Consider the following 17401-nt stretch of genomic DNA (forward strand, 5'->3'; position numbering starts at 1 on the left):
TTTTGTTCCTGTCACTTGCTTACGGCCATACCGCTCTGATCAAGCCCGATCTCGTCTGATCTCGGAAGCTACACAAAGCCGGGCATGGTTAGTACTTGAATGGGAGACTGTCTGGGAATACCGTGTGCTGTAAGTTTTGAACACTTTTATTTGAAACCAAAGAAGAGTGTCTAAATGCAAGCTTGCTTTGTGTGTGTGTTTTTTTTTCAGATTCTGCATTCACAGTCTCCAATCCACCAAAAGTGCAGTGATTGAGTAGGTATGAGAAGGCTTTTTTTGTTCCTACCACTTGCTTACGGCCATACCGCTCTGATCAAGCCCGATCTCGTCTGATCTCGGAAGCTAAACAAAGCCGGGCATGGTTAGTACTTGAATGGGAGACTGTCTGGGAATACCGTGTGCTGTAAGTTTTGAACACTTTTTTTTTAAACCAAAGAAGAGTGTCTAAATGCAAGCTTGCTTTGTGTGTGTGTTTTTTTTCAGATTCTGCATTCACAGTCTCCAATCCACCAAAAGTGCAGTGATTGAGTAGGTATGAGAAGGCTTTTTTTGTTCCTACCTCTTGCTTACGGCCATACCGCTCTGATCAAGCCCGATCTCGTCTGATCTCGGAAGCTAAACAAAGCCGGGCATGGTTAGTACTTGAATGGGAGACTGTCTGGGAATACCGTGTGCTGTAAGTTTTGAACACTTTTATTTGAAACCAAAGAAGAGTGTCTAAATGCTGTCATTCTGTATCTATGTTTTTTCAGATTCTGCATTCACAGTCTCCAATCCACCAAAAGTGCAGTGATTGAGTAGGTATGAGAAGGCTTTTTTTGTTCCTGTCACTTGCTTACGGCCATACCGCTCTGATCAAGCCCGATCTCGTCTGATCTCGGAAGCTAAACAAAGCCGGGCATGGTTAGTACTTGAATGGGAGACTGTCTGGGAATACCGTGTGCTGTAAGTTTTAAACACTTTTATTTGAAACCAACAAAGTGTGCCTTAATGCTGTCATTCTGTATCTATGTTTTTTCAGATTCTGCATTCACAGTCTCCAATCCACCAAAAGTGCAGTGATTGAGTAGGTATGAGAAGGCTTTTTTTGTTCCTGTCACTTGCTTACGGCCATACCGCTCTGATCAAGCCCGATCTCGTCTGATCTCGGAAGCTAAACAAAGCCGGGCATGGTTAGTACTTGAATGGGAGACTGTCTGGGAATACCGTGTGCTGTAAGTTTTGAACACTTTTATTTGAAACCAAAGAAGAGTGTCTAAATGCAAGCTTGCTTTGTGTGTGTGTTTTTTTTCAGATTCTGCATTCACAGTCTCCAATCCACCAAAAGTGCAGTGATTGAGTAGGTATGAGAAGGCTTTTTTTGTTCCTGTCACTTGCTTACGGCCATACCGCTCTGATCAAGCCCGATCTCGTCTGATCTCGGAAGCTAAACAAAGCCGGGCATGGTTAGTACTTGAATGGGAGACTGTCTGGGAATACCGTGTGCTGTAAGTTTTGAACACTTTTATTTGAAACCAAAGAAGAGTGTCTAAATGCAAGCTTGCTTTGTGTGTGTGTTTTTTTTCAGATTCTGCATTCACAGTCTCCAATCCACCAAAAGTGCAGTGATTGAGTAGGTATGAGAAGGCTTTTTTTGTTCCTATCACTTGCTTACGGCCATACCGCTCTGATCAAGCCCGATCTCGTCTGATCTCGGAAGCTAAACAAAGCCGGGCATGGTTAGTACTTGAATGGGAGACTGTCTGGGAATACCGTGTGCTGTAAGTTTTAAACACTTTTATTTGAAACCAAAGAAGAGTGCCTTAATGCTGTCATTCTGTATCTATGTTTTTTCAGATTCTGCATTCACAGTCTCCAATCCACCAAAAGTGCAGTGATTGAGTAGGTATGAGAAGGCTTTTTTTGTTCCTGTCACTTGCTTACGGCCATACCGCTCTGATCAAGCCCGATCTCGTCTGATCTCGGAAGCTAAACAAAGCCGGGCATGGTTAGTACTTGAATGGGAGACTGTCTGGGAATACCGTGTGCTGTAAGTTTTAAACACTTTTATTTGAAACCAACAAAGTGTGCCTTAATGCTGTCATTCTGTATCTATGTTTTTTCAGATTCTGCATTCACAGTCTCCAATCCACCAAAAGTGCAGTGATTGAGTAGGTATGAGAAGGCTTTTTTTGTTCCTGTCACTTGCTTACGGCCATACCGCTCTGATCAAGCCCGATCTCGTCTGATCTCGGAAGCTAAACAAAGCCGGGCATGGTTAGTACTTGAATGGGAGACTGTCTGGGAATACCGTGTGCTGTAAGTTTTGAACACTTTTTTTTGAAACCAAAGAAGAGTGTCTAAATGCAAGCTTGCTTTGTGTGTGTGTTTTTTTTCAGATTCTGCATTCACAGTCTCCAATCCACCAAAAGTGCAGTGATTGAGTAGGTATGAGAAGGCTTTTTTTGTTCCTACCTCTTGCTTACGGCCATACCGCTCTGATCAAGCCCGATCTCGTCTGATCTCGGAAGCTAAACAAAGCCGGGCATGGTTAGTACTTGAATGGGAGACTGTCTGGGAATACCGTGTGCTGTAAGTTTTGAACACTTTTTTTTTAAACCAAAGAAGAGTGTCTAAATGCAAGCTTGCTTTGTGTGTGTGTTTTTTTTCAGATTCTGCATTCACAGTCTCCAATCCACCAAAAGTGCAGTGATTGAGTAGGTATGAGAAGGCTTTTTTTGTTCCTACCACTTGCTTACGGCCATACCGCTCTGATCAAGCCGGATCTCGTCTGATCTCGGAAGCTAAACAAAGCCGGGCATGGTTAGTACTTGAATGGGAGACTGTCTGGGAATACCGTGTGCTGTAAGTTTTAAACACTTTTATTTGAAACCAACAAAGTGTGCCTTAATGCTGTCATTCTGTATCTATGTTTTTTCAGATTCTGCATTCACAGTCTCCAATCCACCAAAAGTGCAGTGATTGAGTAGGTATGAGAAGGCTTTTTTTGTTCCTGTCACTTGCTTACGGCCATACCGCTCTGATCAAGCCCGATCTCGTCTGATCTCGGAAGCTAAACAAAGCCGGGCATGGTTAGTACTTGAATGGGAGACTGTCTGGGAATACCGTGTGCTGTAAGTTTTGAACACTTTTATTTGAAACCAAAGAAGAGTGTCTAAATGCAAGCTTGCTTTGTGTGTGTGTTTTTTTTCAGATTCTGCATTCACAGTCTCCAATCCACCAAAAGTGCAGTGATTGAGTAGGTATGAGAAGGCTTTTTTTGTTCCTACACTTGCTTACGGCCATACCGCTCTGATCAAGCCCGATCTCGTCTGATCTCGGAAGCTAAACAAAGCCGGGCATGGTTAGTACTTGAATGGGAGACTGTCTGGGAATACCGTGTGCTGTAAGTTTTGAACACTTTTTTTTTAAACCAAAGAAGAGTGTCTAAATGCAAGCTTGCTTTGTGTGTGTTTTTTTTCAGATTCTGCATTCACAGTCTCCAATCCACCAAAAGTGCAGTGATTGAGTAGGTATGAGAAGGCTTTTTTTGTTCCTTCCACTTGCTTACGGCCATACCGCTCTGATCAAGCCCGATCTCGTCTGATCTCGGAAGCTAAACAAAGCCGGGCATGGTTAGTACTTGAATGGGAGACTGTCTGGGAATACCGTGTGCTGTAAGTTTTGAAACACTTTTATTTGAAACCAAAGAAGAGTGTCTAAATGCAAGCTTGCTTTGTGTGTGTGTTTTTTTCAGATTCTGCATTCACAGTCTCCAATCCACCAAAAGTGCAGTGATTGAGTAGGTATGAGAAGGCTTTTTTTGTTCCTGTCACTTGCTTACGGCCATACCGCTCTGATCAAGCCCGATCTCGTCTGATCTCGGAAGCTAAACAAAGCCGGGCATGGTTAGTACTTGAATGGGAGACTGTCTGGGAATACCGTGTGCTGTAAGTTTTAAACACTTTTATTTGAAACCAACAAAGTGTGCCTTAATGCTGTCATTCTGTATCTATGTTTTTTCAGATTCTGCATTCACAGTCTCCAATCCACCAAAAGTGCAGTGATTGAGTAGGTATGAGAAGGCTTTTTTTGTTCCTGTCACTTGCTTACGGCCATACCGCTCTGATCAAGCCCGATCTCGTCTGATCTCGGAAGCTACACAAAGCCGGGCATGGTTAGTACTTGAATGGGAGACTGTCTGGGAATACCGTGTGCTGTAAGTTTTGAACACTTTTATTTGAAACCAAAGAAGAGTGTCTAAATGCAAGCTTGCTTTGTGTGTGTGTTTTTTTTCAGATTCTGCATTCACAGTCTCCAATCCACCAAAAGTGCAGTGATTGAGTAGGTATGAGAAGGCTTTTTTTGTTCCTACCACTTGCTTACGGCCATACCGCTCTGATCAAGCCCGATCTCGTCTGATCTCGGAAGCTAAACAAAGCCGGGCATGGTTAGTACTTGAATGGGAGACTGTCTGGGAATACCGTGTGCTGTAAGTTTTAAACACTTTTATTTGAAACCAACAAAGTGTGCCTTAATGCTGTCATTCTGTATCTATGTTTTTTCAGATTCTGCATTCACAGTCTCCAATCCACCAAAAGTGCAGTGATTGAGTAGGTATGAGAAGGCTTTTTTTGTTCCTGTCACTTGCTTACGGCCATACCGCTCTGATCAAGCCCGATCTCGTCTGATCTCGGAAGCTAAACAAAGCCGGGCATGGTTAGTACTTGAATGGGAGACTGTCTGGGAATACCGTGTGCTGTAAGTTTTAAACACTTTTATTTGAAACCAAAGAAGAGTGTCTAAATGCAAGCTTGCTTTGTGTGTGTGTTTTTTTTCAGATTCTGCATTCACAGTCTCCAATCCACCAAAAGTGCAGTGATTGAGTAGGTATGAGAAGGCTTTTTTTGTTCCTCTCACTTGCTTACGGCCATACCGCTCTGATCAAGCCCGATCTCGTCTGATCTCGGAAGCTAAACAAAGCCGGGCATGGTTAGTACTTGAATGGGAGACTGTCTGGGAATACCGTGTGCTGTAAGTTTTGAACACTTTTTTTTTAAACCAAAGAAGAGTGTCTAAATGCAAGCTTGCTTTGTGTTTGTGTTTTTTTTCAGATTCTGCATTTACAGTCTCCAATCCACCAAAAGTGCAGTGATTGAGTAGGTATGAGAAGGCTTTTTTTGTTCCTGTCACTTGCTTACGGCCATACCGCTCTGATCAAGCCCGATCTCGTCTGATCTCGGAAGCTAAACAAAGCCGGGCATGGTTAGTACTTGAATGGGAGACTGTCTGGGAATACCGTGTGCTGTAAGTTTTGAACACTTTTATTTGAAACCAAAGAAGAGTGTCTAAATGCAAGCTTGCTTTGTGTGTGTGTTTTTTTTCAGATTCTGCATTCACAGTCTCCAATCCACCAAAAGTGCAGTGATTGAGTAGGTATGAGAAGGCTTTTTTTGTTCCTACCACTTGCTTACGGCCATACCGCTCTGATCAAGCCCGATCTCGTCTGATCTCGGAAGCTAAACAAAGCCGGGCATGGTTAGTACTTGAATGGGAGACTGTCTGGGAATACCGTGTGCTGTAAGTTTTGAACACTTTTATTTTAAACCAAAGAAGAGTGTCTAAATGCAAGCTTGCTTTGTGTGTGTGTTTTTTTTCAGATTCTGCATTCACAGTCTCCAATCCACCAAAAGTGCAGTGATTGAGTAGGTATGAGAAGGCTTTTTTTGTTCCTACACTTGCTTACGGCCATACCGCTCTGATCAAGCCCGATCTCGTCTGATCTCGGAAGCTAAACAAAGCCGGGCATGGTTAGTACTTGAATGGGAGACTGTCTGGGAATACCGTGTGCTGTAAGTTTTGAACACTTTTTTTTTAAACCAAAGAAGAGTGTCTAAATGCAAGCTTGCTTTGTGTGTGTGTTTTTTTTCAGATTCTGCATTCACAGTCTCCAATCCACCAAAAGTGCAGTGATTGAGTAGGTATGAGAAGGCTTTTTTTGTTCCTACCACTTGCTTACGGCCATACCGCTCTGATCAAGCCCGATCTCGTCTGATCTCGGAAGCTAAACAAAGCCGGGCATGGTTAGTACTTGAATGGGAGACTGTCTGGGAATACCGTGTGCTGTAAGTTTTGAAACACTTTTATTTGAAACCAACAAAGTGTGCCTTAATGCTGTCATTCTGTATCTATGTTTTTTTCAGATTCTGCATTCACAGTCTCCAATCCACCAAAAGTGCAGTGATTGAGTAGGTATGAGAAGGCTTTTTTTGTTCCTGTCACTTGCTTACGGCCATACCGCTCTGATCAAGCCCGATCTCGTCTGATCTCGGAAGCTAAACAAAGCCGGGCATGGTTAGTACTTGAATGGGAGACTGTCTGGGAATACCGTGTGCTGTAAGTTTTGAACACTTTTATTTGAAACCAAAGAAGAGTGTCTAAATGCAAGCTTGCTTTGTGTGTGTGTTTTTTTTCAGATTCTGCATTCACAGTCTCCAATCCACCAAAAGTGCAGTGATTGAGTAGGTATGAGAAGGCTTTTTTTGTTCCTGTCACTTGCTTACGGCCATACCGCTCTGATCAAGCCCGATCTCGTCTGATCTCGGAAGCTAAGCAAAGCCGGGCATGGTTAGTACTTGAATGGGAGACTGTCTGGGAATACCGTGTGCTGTAAGTTTTGAACACTTTTTTTTTAAACCAAAGAAGAGTGTCTAAATGCAAGCTTGCTTTGTGTGTGTTTTTTTTCAGATTCTGCATTCACAGTCTCCAATCCACCAAAAGTGCAGTGATTGAGTAGGTATGAGAAGGCTTTTTTTGTTCCTACCACTTGCTTACGGCCATACCGCTCTGATCAAGCCCGATCTCGTCTGATCTCGGAAGCTAAACAAAGCCGGGCATGGTTAGTACTTGAATGGGAGACTGTCTGGGAATACCGTGTGCTGTAAGTTTTGAACACTTTTTTTTTAAACCAAAGAAGAGTGTCTAAATGCAAGCTTGCTTTGTGTGTGTGTTTTTTTTCAGATTCTGCATTCACAGTCTCCAATCCACCAAAAGTGCAGTGATTGAGTAGGTATGAGAAGGCTTTTTTTGTTCCTACCTCTTGCTTACGGCCATACCGCTCTGATCAAGCCCGATCTCGTCTGATCTCGGAAGCTAAACAAAGCCGGGCATGGTTAGTACTTGAATGGGAGACTGTCTGGGAATACCGTGTGCTGTAAGTTTTAAACACTTTTATTTGAAACCAAAGAAGAGTGTCTAAATGCAAGCTTGCTTTGTGTGTGTGTTTTTTTTCAGATTCTGCATTCACAGTCTCCAATCCACCAAAAGTGCAGTGATTGAGTAGGTATGAGAAGGCTTTTTTTGTTCCTACCACTTGCTTACGGCCATACCGCTCTGATCAAGCCCGATCTCGTCTGATCTCGGAAGCTAAACAAAGCCGGGCATGGTTAGTACTTGAATGGGAGACTGTCTGGGAATACCGTGTGCTGTAAGTTTTAAACACTTTTATTTGAAACCAACAAAGTGTGCCTTAATGCTGTCATTCTGTATCTATGTTTTTTCAGATTCTGCATTCACAGTCTCCAATCCACCAAAAGTGCAGTGATTGAGTAGGTATGAGAAGGCTTTTTTTGTTCCTACCACTTGCTTACGGCCATACCGCTCTGATCAAGCCCGATCTCGTCTGATCTCGGAAGCTAAACAAAGCCGGGCATGGTTAGTACTTGAATGGGAGACTGTCTGGGAATACCGTGTGCTGTAAGTTTTGAACACTTTTATTTGAAACCAAAGAAGAGTGTCTAAATGCAAGCTTGCTTTGTGTGTGTGTTTTTTTTCAGATTCTGCATTCACAGTCTCCAATCCACCAAAAGTGCAGTGATTGAGTAGGTATGAGAAGGCTTTTTTTGTTCCTGTCACTTGCTTACGGCCATACCGCTCTGATCAAGCCCGATCTCGTCTGATCTCGGAAGCTAAACAAAGCCGGGCATGGTTAGTACTTGAATGGGAGACTGTCTGGGAATACCGTGTGCTGTAAGTTTTGAACACTTTTATTTGAAACCAAAGAAGAGTGTCTAAATGCAAGCTTGCTTTGTGTGTGTGTTTTTTTTCAGATTCTGCATTCACAGTCTCCAATCCACCAAAAGTGCAGTGATTGAGTAGGTATGAGAAGGCTTTTTTTGTTCCTGTCACTTGCTTACGGCCATACCGCTCTGATCAAGCCCGATCTCGTCTGATCTCGGAAGCTAAGCAAAGCCGGGCATGGTTAGTACTTGAATGGGAGACTGTCTGGGAATACCGTGTGCTGTAAGTTTTGAACACTTTTATTTGAAACCAAAGAAGAGTGTCTAAATGCAAGCTTGCTTTGTGTGTGTGTTTTTTTTCAGATTCTGCATTCACAGTCTCCAATCCACCAAAAGTGCAGTGATTGAGTAGGTATGAGAAGGCTTTTTTTGTTCCTACCTCTTGCTTACGGCCATACCGCTCTGATCAAGCCCGATCTCGTCTGATCTCGGAAGCTAAACAAAGCCGGGCATGGTTAGTACTTGAATGGGAGACTGTCTGGGAATACCGTGTGCTGTAAGTTTTGAACACTTTTTTTTTAAACCAAAGAAGAGTGCCTTAATGCTGTCATTCTGTATTTATGTTTTTTTCAGATTCTGCATTCACAGTCTCCAATCCACCAAAAGTGCAGTGATTGAGTAGGTATGAGAAGGCTTTTTTTGTTCCTCTCACTTGCTTACGGCCATACCGCTCTGATCAAGCCCGATCTCGTCTGATCTCGGAAGCTAAGCAAAGCCGGGCATGGTTAGTACTTGAATGGGAGACTGTCTGGGAATACCGTGTGCTGTAAGTTTTGAACACTTTTTTTTTAAACCAAAGAAGAGTGTCTAAATGCAAGCTTGCTTTGTGTGTGTGTTTTTTTCAGATTCTGCATTCACAGTCTCCAATCCACCAAAAGTGCAGTGATTGAGTAGGTATGAGAAGGCTTTTTTTGTTCCTACATCTTGCTTACGGCCATACCGCTCTGATCAAGCCCGATCTCGTCTGATCTCGGAAGCTAAACAAAGCCGGGCATGGTTAGTACTTGAATGGGAGACTGTCTGGGAATACCGTGTGCTGTAAGTTTTGAACACTTTTATTTTAAACCAAAGAAGAGTGTCTAAATGCAAGCTTGCTTTGTGTGTGTGTTTTTTTTCAGATTCTGCATTCACAGTCTCCAATCCACCAAAAGTGCAGTGATTGAGTAGGTATGAGAAGGCTTTTTTTGTTCCTACCACTTGCTTACGGCCATACCGCTCTGATCAAGCCCGATCTCGTCTGATCTCGGAAGCTAAACAAAGCCGGGCATGGTTAGTACTTGAATGGGAGACTGTCTGGGAATACCGTGTGCTGTAAGTTTTGAACACTTTTATTTGAAACCAAAGAAGAGTGTCTAAATGCAAGCTTGCTTTGTGTGTGTGTTTTTTTTCAGATTCTGCATTCACAGTCTCCAATCCACCAAAAGTGCAGTGATTGAGTAGGTATGAGAAGGCTTTTTTTGTTCCTTCACTTGCTTACGGCCATACCGCTCTGATCAAGCCCGATCTCGTCTGATCTCGGAAGCTAAACAAAGCCGGGCATGGTTAGTACTTGAATGGGAGACTGTCTGGGAATACCGTGTGCTGTAAGTTTTGAACACTTTTATTTGAAACCAAAGAAGAGTGTCTAAATGCAAGCTTGCTTTGTGTGTGTGTTTTTTTTCAGATTCTGCATTCACAGTCTCCAATCCACCAAAAGTGCAGTGATTGAGTAGGTATGAGAAGGCTTTTTTTGTTCCTGCCACTTGCTTACGGCCATACCGCTCTGATCAAGCCCGATCTCGTCTGATCTCGGAAGCTAAACAAAGCCGGGCATGGTTAGTACTTGAATGGGAGACTGTCTGGGAATACCGTGTGCTGTAAGTTTTAAACACTTTTATTTGAAACCAAAGAAGAGTGTCTAAATGCAAGCTTGCTTTGTGTGTGTGTTTTTTTTCAGATTCTGCATTCACAGTCTCCAATCCACCAAAAGTGCAGTGATTGAGTAGGTATGAGAAGGCTTTTTTTGTTCCTACCACTTGCTTACGGCCATACCGCTCTGATCAAGCCCGATCTCGTCTGATCTCGGAAGCTAAACAAAGCCGGGCATGGTTAGTACTTGAATGGGAGACTGTCTGGGAATACCGTGTGCTGTAAGTTTTAAACACTTTTATTTGAAACCAACAAAGTGTGCCTTAATGCTGTCATTCTGTATCTATGTTTTTTTCAGATTCTGCATTCACAGTCTCCAATCCACCAAAAGTGCAGTGATTGAGTAGGTATGAGAAGGCTTTTTTTGTTCCTACCTCTTGCTTACGGCCATACCGCTCTGATCAAGCCCGATCTCGTCTGATCTCGGAAGCTAAACAAAGCCGGGCATGGTTAGTACTTGAATGGGAGACTGTCTGGGAATACCGTGTGCTGTAAGTTTTGAACACTTTTTTTTTAAACCAAAGAAGAGTGTCTAAATGCAAGCTTGCTTTGTGTGTGTGTTTTTTTTCAGATTCTGCATTCACAGTCTCCAATCCACCAAAAGTGCAGTGATTGAGTAGGTATGAGAAGGCTTTTTTTGTTCCTACCACTTGCTTACGGCCATACCGCTCTGATCAAGCCCGATCTCGTCTGATCTCGGAAGCTAAACAAAGCCGGGCATGGTTAGTACTTGAATGGGAGACTGTCTGGGAATACCGTGTGCTGTAAGTTTGAAACACTTTTATTTGAAACCAACAAAGTGTGCCTTAATGCTGTCATTCTGTATCTATGTTTTTTCAGATTCTGCATTCACAGTCTCCAATCCACCAAAAGTGCAGTGATTGAGTAGGTATGAGAAGGCTTTTTTTGTTCCTGTCACTTGCTTACGGCCATACCGCTCTGATCAAGCCCTGATCTCGTCTGATCTCGGAAGCTAAACAAAGCCGGGCATGGTTAGTACTTGAATGGGAGACTGTCTGGGAATACCGTGTGCTGTAAGTTTTGAACACTTTTATTTGAAACCAAAGAAGAGTGTCTAAATGCAAGCTTGCTTTGTGTGTGTGTTTTTTTCAGATTCTGCATTCACAGTCTCCAATCCACCAAAAGTGCAGTGATTGAGTAGGTATGAGAAGGCTTTTTTTGTTCCTGTCACTTGCTTACGGCCATACCGCTCTGATCAAGCCCGATCTCGTCTGATCTCGGAAGCTAAACAAAGCCGGGCATGGTTAGTACTTGAATGGGAGACTGTCTGGGAATACCGTGTGCTGTAAGTTTTGAACACTTTTATTTGAAACCAAAGAAGAGTGTCTAAATGCAAGCTTGCTTTGTGTGTGTGTTTTTTTTCAGATTCTGCATTCACAGTCTCCAATCCACCAAAAGTGCAGTGATTGAGTAGGTATGAGAAGGCTTTTTTTGTTCCTGTCACTTGCTTACGGCCATACCGCTCTGATCAAGCCCGATCTCGTCTGATCTCGGAAGCTAAGCAAAGCCGGGCATGGTTAGTACTTGAATGGGAGACTGTCTGGGAATACCGTGTGCTGTAAGTTTTGAACACTTTTATTTGAAACCAAAGAAGAGTGTCTAAATGCAAGCTTGCTTTTTGTGTGTGTTTTTTTTCAGATTCTGCATTCACAGTCTCCAATCCACCAAAAGTGCAGTGATTGAGTAGGTATGAGAAGGCTTTTTTTGTTCCTGTCACTTGCTTACGGCCATACCGCTCTGATCAAGCCCGATCTCGTCTGATCTCGGAAGCTAAACAAAGCCGGGCATGGTTAGTACTTGAATGGGAGACTGTCTGGGAATACCGTGTGCTGTAAGTTTTGAACACTTTTTTTTTAAACCAAAGAAGAGTGTCTAAATGCAAGCTTGCTTTGTGTGTGTGTTTTTTTTCAGATTCTGCATTCACAGTCTCCAATCCACCAAAAGTGCAGTGATTGAGTAGGTATGAGAAGGCTTTTTTTGTTCCTACCTCTTGCTTACGGCCATACCGCTCTGATCAAGCCCGATCTCGTCTGATCTCGGAAGCTAAACAAAGCCGGGCATGGTTAGTACTTGAATGGGAGACTGTCTGGGAATACCGTGTGCTGTAAGTTTTGAACACTTTTATTTGAAACCAAAGAAGAGTGTCTAAATGCAAGCTTGCTTGTGTGTGTGTTTTTTTCACATTCTGCATTCACAGTCTCCAATCCACCAAAAGTGCAGTGATTGAGTAGGTATGAGAAGGCTTTTTTTGTTCCTGTCACTTGCTTACGGCCATACCGCTCTGATCAAGCCCGATCTCGTCTGATCTCGGAAGCTAAACAAAGCCGGGCATGGTTAGTACTTGAATGGGAGACTGTCTGGGAATACCGTGTGCTGTAAGTTTTGAACACTTTTATTTGAAACCAAAGAAGAGTGTCTAAATGCAAGCTTGCTTTGTGTGTGTGTTTTTTTTCAGATTCTGCATTTACAGTCTCCAATCCACCAAAAGTGCAGTGATTGAGTAGGTATGAGAAGGCTTTTTTTGTTCCTACCACTTGCTTACGGCCATACCGCTCTGATCAAGCCCGCTCTCGTCTGATCTCGGAAGCTAAACAAAGCCGGGCATGGTTAGTACTTGAATGGGAGACTGTCTGGGAATACCGTGTGCTGTAAGTTTTGAACACTTTTATTTGAAACCAAAGAAGAGTGTCTAAATGCAAGCTTGCTTTGTGTGTGTGTTTTTTTTCAGATTCTGCATTCACAGTCTCCAATTCACCAAAAGTGCAGTGATTGAGTAGGTATGAGAAGGCTTTTTTTGTTCCTGCCACTTGCTTACGGCCATACCTCTCTGATCAAGCCCGATCTCGTCTGATCTCGGAAGCTAAACAAAGCCGGGCATGGTTAGTACTTGAATGGGAGACTGTCTGGGAATACCGTGTGCTGTAAGTTTTAAACACTTTTATTTGAAACCAACAAAGTGTGCCTTAATGCTGTCATTCTGTATCTATGTTTTTTCAGATTCTGCATTCACAGTCTCCAATCCACCAAAAGTGCAGTGATTGAGTAGGTATGAGAAGGCTTTTTTTGTTCCTACCTCTTGCTTACGGCCATACCGCTCTGATCAAGCCCGATCTCGTCTGATCTCGGAAGCTAAACAAAGCCGGGCATGGTTAGTACTTGAATGGGAGACTGTCTGGGAATACCGTGTGCTGTAAGTTTTGAACACTTTTTTTTTTAAACCAAAGAAGAGTGTCTATAAGCAAGTTTGCTTTGTGTGTGTGTTTTTTTTCAGATTCTGCATTCACAGTCTCCAATCCACCAAAAGTGCAGTGATTGAGTAGGTATGAGAAGGTTTTTTTTGTTCCTACCATTTGCTTACGGCCATACCGCTCTGATCAAGCCCGATCTCGTCTGATCTCGGAAGCTGAACAAAGCCGGGAATGGTTAGTACTTGAATGGGAGACTGTCTGGGAATACCGTGTGCTCTAAGTTTTGAACACCTTTTTTTTAAACCAAAGAAGAGTGTCTAAAAGCAAGCTTGCTTTGTGTGTGTGTTTTTTTTCAGATTCTGCATTCACAGTCTCCAATCCACCAAAAGTGCAGTGATTGAGTAGGTATGAGAAGGCTTTTTTTGTTCCTGTCACTTGCTTACGGCCATACCGCTCTGATCAAGCCCGATCTCGTCTGATCTCGGAAGCTACGCAAAGCCGGGCATGGTTAGTACTTGAATGGGAGACTGCTTGGGAATACCGTGTGCTGTAAGTTTTGAACACTTTTATTTGAAACCAAAGAAGAGTGTCTAAATGCAAGCTTGCTTTGTGTGTGTGTTTTTTTTCAGATTCTGCATTCACAGTCTCCAATCCACCAAAAGTGCAGTGATTGAGTAGGTATGAGAAGGCTTTTTTTGTTCCTACCTCTTGCTTACGGCCATACCGCTCTGATCAAGCCTGATCTCGTCTGATCTCGGAAGCTAAACAAAGCCGGGCATGGTTAGTACTTGAATGGGAGACTGTCTGGGAATACCGTGTGCTGTAAGTTTTGAACACTTTTTTTTTAAACCAAAGAAGAGTGTCTAAATGCAAGCTTGCTTTGTGTGTGTGTTTTTTTTCAGATTCTGCATTCACAGTCTCCAATCCACCAAAAGTGCAGTGATTGAGTTGGTATGAGAAGGCTTTTTTTGTTCCTACCTCTTGCTTACGGCCATACCGCTCTGATCAATCCCGATCTCGTCTGATCTCGGAAGCTAAACAAAGCCGGGCATGGTTAGTACTTGAATGGGAGACTGTCTGGGAATACCGTGTGCTGTGAGTTTTGAACACTTTTTTTTTAAACCAAAGAAGAGTGCCTTAATGCTGTCATTCTGTATCTATGTTTTTTCAGATTCTGCATTCACAGTCTCCAATCCACCAAAAGTGCAGTGATTGAGTAGGTATGAGAAGGCTTTTTTTGTTCCTGTCACTTGCTTACGGCCATACCGCTCTGATCAAGCCCGATCTCGTCTGATCTCGGAAGCTAAACAAAGCCGGGCATGGTTAGTACTTGAATGGGAGACTGTCTGGGAATACCGTGTGCTGTAAGTTTTAAACACTTTTATTTGAAACCAAAGAAGAGTGTCTAAATGCAAGCTTGCTTTGTGTGTGTGTTTTTTTTCAGATTCTGCATTCACAGTCTCCAATCCACCAAAAGTGCAGTGATTGAGTTGGTATGAGAAGGCTTTTTTTGTTCCTACCACTTGCTTACGGCCATACCTCTCTGATGAAGCCTGATCTCGGAAGCTAAACAAAGCCGGGCATGGTTAGTACTTGAATGGGAGACTGTCTGGGAATACTGTGTGCTGTAAGTTTTAAACACTTTTATTTGAAACCAACAAAGTGTACCTTAATGCTGTCATTCTGTATTTATGTTTTTTCAGATTCTGCATTCACAGTCTCCAATCCACCAAAAGTGCAGTGATTGAGTAGGTATGAGAAGGCTTTTTTTGTTCCTGTCACTTGCTTACGGCCATACCGCTCTGATCAATCCCGATCTCGTCTGATCTCGGAAGCTACACAAAGCCGGGCGTGGTTAGTACTTGAATGGGAGACTGTCTGGGAATACCGTGTGCTGTAAGTTTTGAACACTTTTATTTGAAACCAAAGAAGAGTGTCTAAATGCAAGCTTGCTTTGTGTGTGTGTTTTTTTTCAGATTCTGCATTCACAGTCTCCAATCCACCAAAAGTGCAGTGATTGAGTAGGTATGTGTTGTATGATTGTGTATTAATCATTCATTCATTATCCTGCAAAGAAATGCTTATTTAACCACTACAGCTATCTGCCTGTCCTGATGGGTCACACCTATTAAACTGCCATTGTTATAAAAACTGTTAGGAAAAATGTGACACAAGAGAAGACATGACCATCTGGTACTGATACTTCTGTTTTTTCTTAGAAGACTTCTGCTTTTCGAAAGAAGAACTAACACCTCGAGGTGTTGGTTAAACAGGATGCATTAAGTATTAACCACACAAACAGATGGAAACCACCTTTAAGTAACTTTTTGTACTCCAGTTGGACCATGACATCTGAGTGAACTTTTGTACTTTTATATTGCCATGACATCTGTATAACCTTTTGTACTTTCGTATGACAGCTGGGTGAGTTAGAGCACCTGCTACTGCTACGTCAGCAGAGCCTTGACATCTGTATAACCTTTTGTACTTTCGTATGACAGCTGGGTGAGTTAGAGCACCTGCTACTGCTACGTCAGCAGAGCCTTGACATCTGTATAACCTTTTGTACTTTCGTATGACAGCTGGGTGATTTAGAGCACCTGCTACTGCTACGCCAGTAAGGCCTTGACATCAGTATGAACTTTTTTTCTCTTTTTCTATTCGCTAAGGTGGTTAGGGCATGTATTATGACACGTTATCACGCCATGCTTTGGGCTATAAATATATCACTGATTACTGTATTCAGTGGCCTCCTTTAGACGGACATTCAGTTGTTCATGAGGCCCCCGTCTTTCTCTATCGGCTGATAGTTTAGGACTTTGATACTTTGAAACTTTTTGATTGACTTTTACTTGATTTTTGTAAACCTTTAATAAAATTCATTAACTATTAAGAAGCCTTTTTGATTAAATCAACCGCCTGCAAACACTCACATCTGAGACAGCTCCCGGGTTTGAAAGACACACTTCTTGACCTCTGGTAAGTGAATCTGCCCTCAGCTCCCTCCTTCACGGGGGAGTCAGGGTGGGCTAACTCATGCTGTTGTAAAAAAGAGTTGTTTCCAGCCTTGACCTACATAGGGTAGGTCTTAATATCAATCCCACAAAATAGCGAGACGACTCTTAGACTTCCTATAGGAGGAGGTACAATTAGTCTTATCTTTTATTAGAAAACAATAATAAAGGATAGGCAGCCAGCCTCGGTGACAAGGTATAGGGGGAATTATTGTGTGAGTACGACAGTTTTAGATCCCTTACCGTTATAAAGTCCCGCGGGCTATCGACATAGCGCCCATACGTGAGGGCACGACTAAGTTAACCTATTAGTCCGGGAAAAACAAAACGAGTACCGAGTCTAATTAAAAAACCTACGGAGTGTCCTAAAATAGAGATATAAGCAGAGAGTCTCATTGCCCTACCATACTGGTTGGTAGGAAGAGGGTGAATAGATTGGCTATCTCCCTTTGAGGAATAAAGGATAACTCAGTACGAAAGTAGTGGAAAAATCTCTGACTCTTTAGTAATTGTTACTCTGGCAGGACTGATCAACCTGAATGGAGTGAGCAAAGAAAAGGAGTGGGAGATTAGAAGTGTAAGGTCTAACACTTTGAACACGAAATCAGAAAGGTATCCTTTATTAAAAGAATCAGGTTAAGGTAAGCCTATTCAAACACGCGTGTAAACAGAGGGGAGAAAGGCTATTGGAGCCCCCCTCTCAAGGAGAGACCTCAGTCTCCGCTTACGGGAATACTGTGATACGAACGTAAGATAAAACAATGGCGGAGGGAACACAGTTACCTCCCCATTTTACTCCTGTTCGAAGAATGTCGACAGGAGGATTGTCAACAGGTTCCACCGGTACTAGAGTGCCTAGCAGAGAGATTGAAGCCGTAAGATTCGATGACGTGATTACAACAGTGAAAGCAAACCTTGGAGACACATTGGTGGCAGAAATATCAGGGCCAAAATGTACTATTCTAAACCCAAGAAATCCTCGTGGGGAAGATGGTGGCGGAGTGGCGAGATGGGTGGCAACGCAATGGCCCATATCAGTCAATAAGGATATAAACAGGAGAGATATTAAAACAGGAAAATATCCAAGGAAAACGGCAAGCGAAGTAAGGATAGAAAAAGAAGAAATAAAAAATGATGGGGTGGTATCGATAGTTAATGGGTACTACTCTCGTTTCTACGATAAAGATCCAAAATTAAGTTGGGATGAATTAGA

The 17401-nt window shown here is 42.7% G+C and overlaps 55 pseudogenes; all 55 read left to right on the top strand.

Annotated features, from left to right (window-relative positions):
* The first annotated feature begins 17 nt into the window (after positions 1–17).
* LOC114460227 (uncharacterized) lies at positions 18–136 on the top strand (annotated as a pseudogene).
* A 155-nt stretch (positions 137–291) lies between these two features.
* Positions 292–410, top strand: LOC114460256 (uncharacterized; annotated as a pseudogene).
* A 154-nt stretch (positions 411–564) lies between these two features.
* On the top strand, positions 565–683 carry LOC114460257 (uncharacterized; annotated as a pseudogene).
* A 150-nt stretch (positions 684–833) lies between these two features.
* LOC114460258 (uncharacterized) lies at positions 834–952 on the top strand (annotated as a pseudogene).
* Positions 953–1102: 150 nt separating this feature from the next.
* Positions 1103–1221, top strand: LOC114460259 (uncharacterized; annotated as a pseudogene).
* Positions 1222–1375: 154 nt separating this feature from the next.
* LOC114460260 (uncharacterized) lies at positions 1376–1494 on the top strand (annotated as a pseudogene).
* Positions 1495–1648: 154 nt separating this feature from the next.
* On the top strand, positions 1649–1767 carry LOC114460261 (uncharacterized; annotated as a pseudogene).
* A 150-nt stretch (positions 1768–1917) lies between these two features.
* On the top strand, positions 1918–2036 carry LOC114460262 (uncharacterized; annotated as a pseudogene).
* A 150-nt stretch (positions 2037–2186) lies between these two features.
* Positions 2187–2305, top strand: LOC114460264 (uncharacterized; annotated as a pseudogene).
* A 154-nt stretch (positions 2306–2459) lies between these two features.
* LOC114460265 (uncharacterized) lies at positions 2460–2578 on the top strand (annotated as a pseudogene).
* Positions 2579–2732: 154 nt separating this feature from the next.
* Positions 2733–2851, top strand: LOC114460220 (uncharacterized; annotated as a pseudogene).
* Positions 2852–3001: 150 nt separating this feature from the next.
* LOC114460266 (uncharacterized) lies at positions 3002–3120 on the top strand (annotated as a pseudogene).
* Positions 3121–3273: 153 nt separating this feature from the next.
* Positions 3274–3392, top strand: LOC114460267 (uncharacterized; annotated as a pseudogene).
* A 152-nt stretch (positions 3393–3544) lies between these two features.
* Positions 3545–3663, top strand: LOC114460268 (uncharacterized; annotated as a pseudogene).
* A 154-nt stretch (positions 3664–3817) lies between these two features.
* On the top strand, positions 3818–3936 carry LOC114460269 (uncharacterized; annotated as a pseudogene).
* A 150-nt stretch (positions 3937–4086) lies between these two features.
* On the top strand, positions 4087–4205 carry LOC114460228 (uncharacterized; annotated as a pseudogene).
* A 154-nt stretch (positions 4206–4359) lies between these two features.
* LOC114460270 (uncharacterized) lies at positions 4360–4478 on the top strand (annotated as a pseudogene).
* Positions 4479–4628: 150 nt separating this feature from the next.
* On the top strand, positions 4629–4747 carry LOC114460271 (uncharacterized; annotated as a pseudogene).
* Positions 4748–4901: 154 nt separating this feature from the next.
* LOC114460272 (uncharacterized) lies at positions 4902–5020 on the top strand (annotated as a pseudogene).
* Positions 5021–5174: 154 nt separating this feature from the next.
* Positions 5175–5293, top strand: LOC114460273 (uncharacterized; annotated as a pseudogene).
* Positions 5294–5447: 154 nt separating this feature from the next.
* LOC114460275 (uncharacterized) lies at positions 5448–5566 on the top strand (annotated as a pseudogene).
* Positions 5567–5719: 153 nt separating this feature from the next.
* On the top strand, positions 5720–5838 carry LOC114460276 (uncharacterized; annotated as a pseudogene).
* A 154-nt stretch (positions 5839–5992) lies between these two features.
* LOC114460277 (uncharacterized) lies at positions 5993–6111 on the top strand (annotated as a pseudogene).
* A 152-nt stretch (positions 6112–6263) lies between these two features.
* LOC114460278 (uncharacterized) lies at positions 6264–6382 on the top strand (annotated as a pseudogene).
* Positions 6383–6536: 154 nt separating this feature from the next.
* On the top strand, positions 6537–6655 carry LOC114460263 (uncharacterized; annotated as a pseudogene).
* A 152-nt stretch (positions 6656–6807) lies between these two features.
* LOC114460279 (uncharacterized) lies at positions 6808–6926 on the top strand (annotated as a pseudogene).
* Positions 6927–7080: 154 nt separating this feature from the next.
* LOC114460280 (uncharacterized) lies at positions 7081–7199 on the top strand (annotated as a pseudogene).
* A 154-nt stretch (positions 7200–7353) lies between these two features.
* On the top strand, positions 7354–7472 carry LOC114460281 (uncharacterized; annotated as a pseudogene).
* Positions 7473–7622: 150 nt separating this feature from the next.
* On the top strand, positions 7623–7741 carry LOC114460283 (uncharacterized; annotated as a pseudogene).
* Positions 7742–7895: 154 nt separating this feature from the next.
* On the top strand, positions 7896–8014 carry LOC114460284 (uncharacterized; annotated as a pseudogene).
* Positions 8015–8168: 154 nt separating this feature from the next.
* Positions 8169–8287, top strand: LOC114460274 (uncharacterized; annotated as a pseudogene).
* Positions 8288–8441: 154 nt separating this feature from the next.
* Positions 8442–8560, top strand: LOC114460285 (uncharacterized; annotated as a pseudogene).
* Positions 8561–8711: 151 nt separating this feature from the next.
* Positions 8712–8830, top strand: LOC114460286 (uncharacterized; annotated as a pseudogene).
* A 153-nt stretch (positions 8831–8983) lies between these two features.
* LOC114460287 (uncharacterized) lies at positions 8984–9102 on the top strand (annotated as a pseudogene).
* Positions 9103–9256: 154 nt separating this feature from the next.
* On the top strand, positions 9257–9375 carry LOC114460288 (uncharacterized; annotated as a pseudogene).
* Positions 9376–9528: 153 nt separating this feature from the next.
* On the top strand, positions 9529–9647 carry LOC114460289 (uncharacterized; annotated as a pseudogene).
* Positions 9648–9801: 154 nt separating this feature from the next.
* On the top strand, positions 9802–9920 carry LOC114460290 (uncharacterized; annotated as a pseudogene).
* A 154-nt stretch (positions 9921–10074) lies between these two features.
* Positions 10075–10193, top strand: LOC114460291 (uncharacterized; annotated as a pseudogene).
* Positions 10194–10344: 151 nt separating this feature from the next.
* LOC114460197 (uncharacterized) lies at positions 10345–10463 on the top strand (annotated as a pseudogene).
* Positions 10464–10617: 154 nt separating this feature from the next.
* LOC114460198 (uncharacterized) lies at positions 10618–10736 on the top strand (annotated as a pseudogene).
* Positions 10737–10886: 150 nt separating this feature from the next.
* On the top strand, positions 10887–11006 carry LOC114460231 (uncharacterized; annotated as a pseudogene).
* Positions 11007–11159: 153 nt separating this feature from the next.
* On the top strand, positions 11160–11278 carry LOC114460199 (uncharacterized; annotated as a pseudogene).
* Positions 11279–11432: 154 nt separating this feature from the next.
* LOC114460202 (uncharacterized) lies at positions 11433–11551 on the top strand (annotated as a pseudogene).
* A 154-nt stretch (positions 11552–11705) lies between these two features.
* LOC114460200 (uncharacterized) lies at positions 11706–11824 on the top strand (annotated as a pseudogene).
* Positions 11825–11978: 154 nt separating this feature from the next.
* On the top strand, positions 11979–12097 carry LOC114460201 (uncharacterized; annotated as a pseudogene).
* Positions 12098–12249: 152 nt separating this feature from the next.
* LOC114460203 (uncharacterized) lies at positions 12250–12368 on the top strand (annotated as a pseudogene).
* Positions 12369–12522: 154 nt separating this feature from the next.
* LOC114460229 (uncharacterized) lies at positions 12523–12641 on the top strand (annotated as a pseudogene).
* A 154-nt stretch (positions 12642–12795) lies between these two features.
* On the top strand, positions 12796–12914 carry LOC114460206 (uncharacterized; annotated as a pseudogene).
* Positions 12915–13064: 150 nt separating this feature from the next.
* Positions 13065–13183, top strand: LOC114460204 (uncharacterized; annotated as a pseudogene).
* Positions 13184–13338: 155 nt separating this feature from the next.
* On the top strand, positions 13339–13457 carry LOC114460244 (uncharacterized; annotated as a pseudogene).
* Positions 13458–13611: 154 nt separating this feature from the next.
* On the top strand, positions 13612–13730 carry LOC114460215 (uncharacterized; annotated as a pseudogene).
* A 154-nt stretch (positions 13731–13884) lies between these two features.
* On the top strand, positions 13885–14003 carry LOC114460212 (uncharacterized; annotated as a pseudogene).
* A 154-nt stretch (positions 14004–14157) lies between these two features.
* Positions 14158–14276, top strand: LOC114460210 (uncharacterized; annotated as a pseudogene).
* Positions 14277–14426: 150 nt separating this feature from the next.
* Positions 14427–14545, top strand: LOC114460205 (uncharacterized; annotated as a pseudogene).
* A 413-nt stretch (positions 14546–14958) lies between these two features.
* Positions 14959–15077, top strand: LOC114460230 (uncharacterized; annotated as a pseudogene).
* Positions 15078–17401: the final 2324 nt, after the last annotated feature.

Source organism: Gouania willdenowi, unplaced genomic scaffold (genome assembly GCF_900634775.1).
Source record: "Gouania willdenowi unplaced genomic scaffold, fGouWil2.1 scaffold_419_arrow_ctg1, whole genome shotgun sequence".
Lineage (NCBI taxonomy): Eukaryota > Metazoa > Chordata > Actinopteri > Blenniiformes > Gobiesocidae > Gouania > Gouania willdenowi.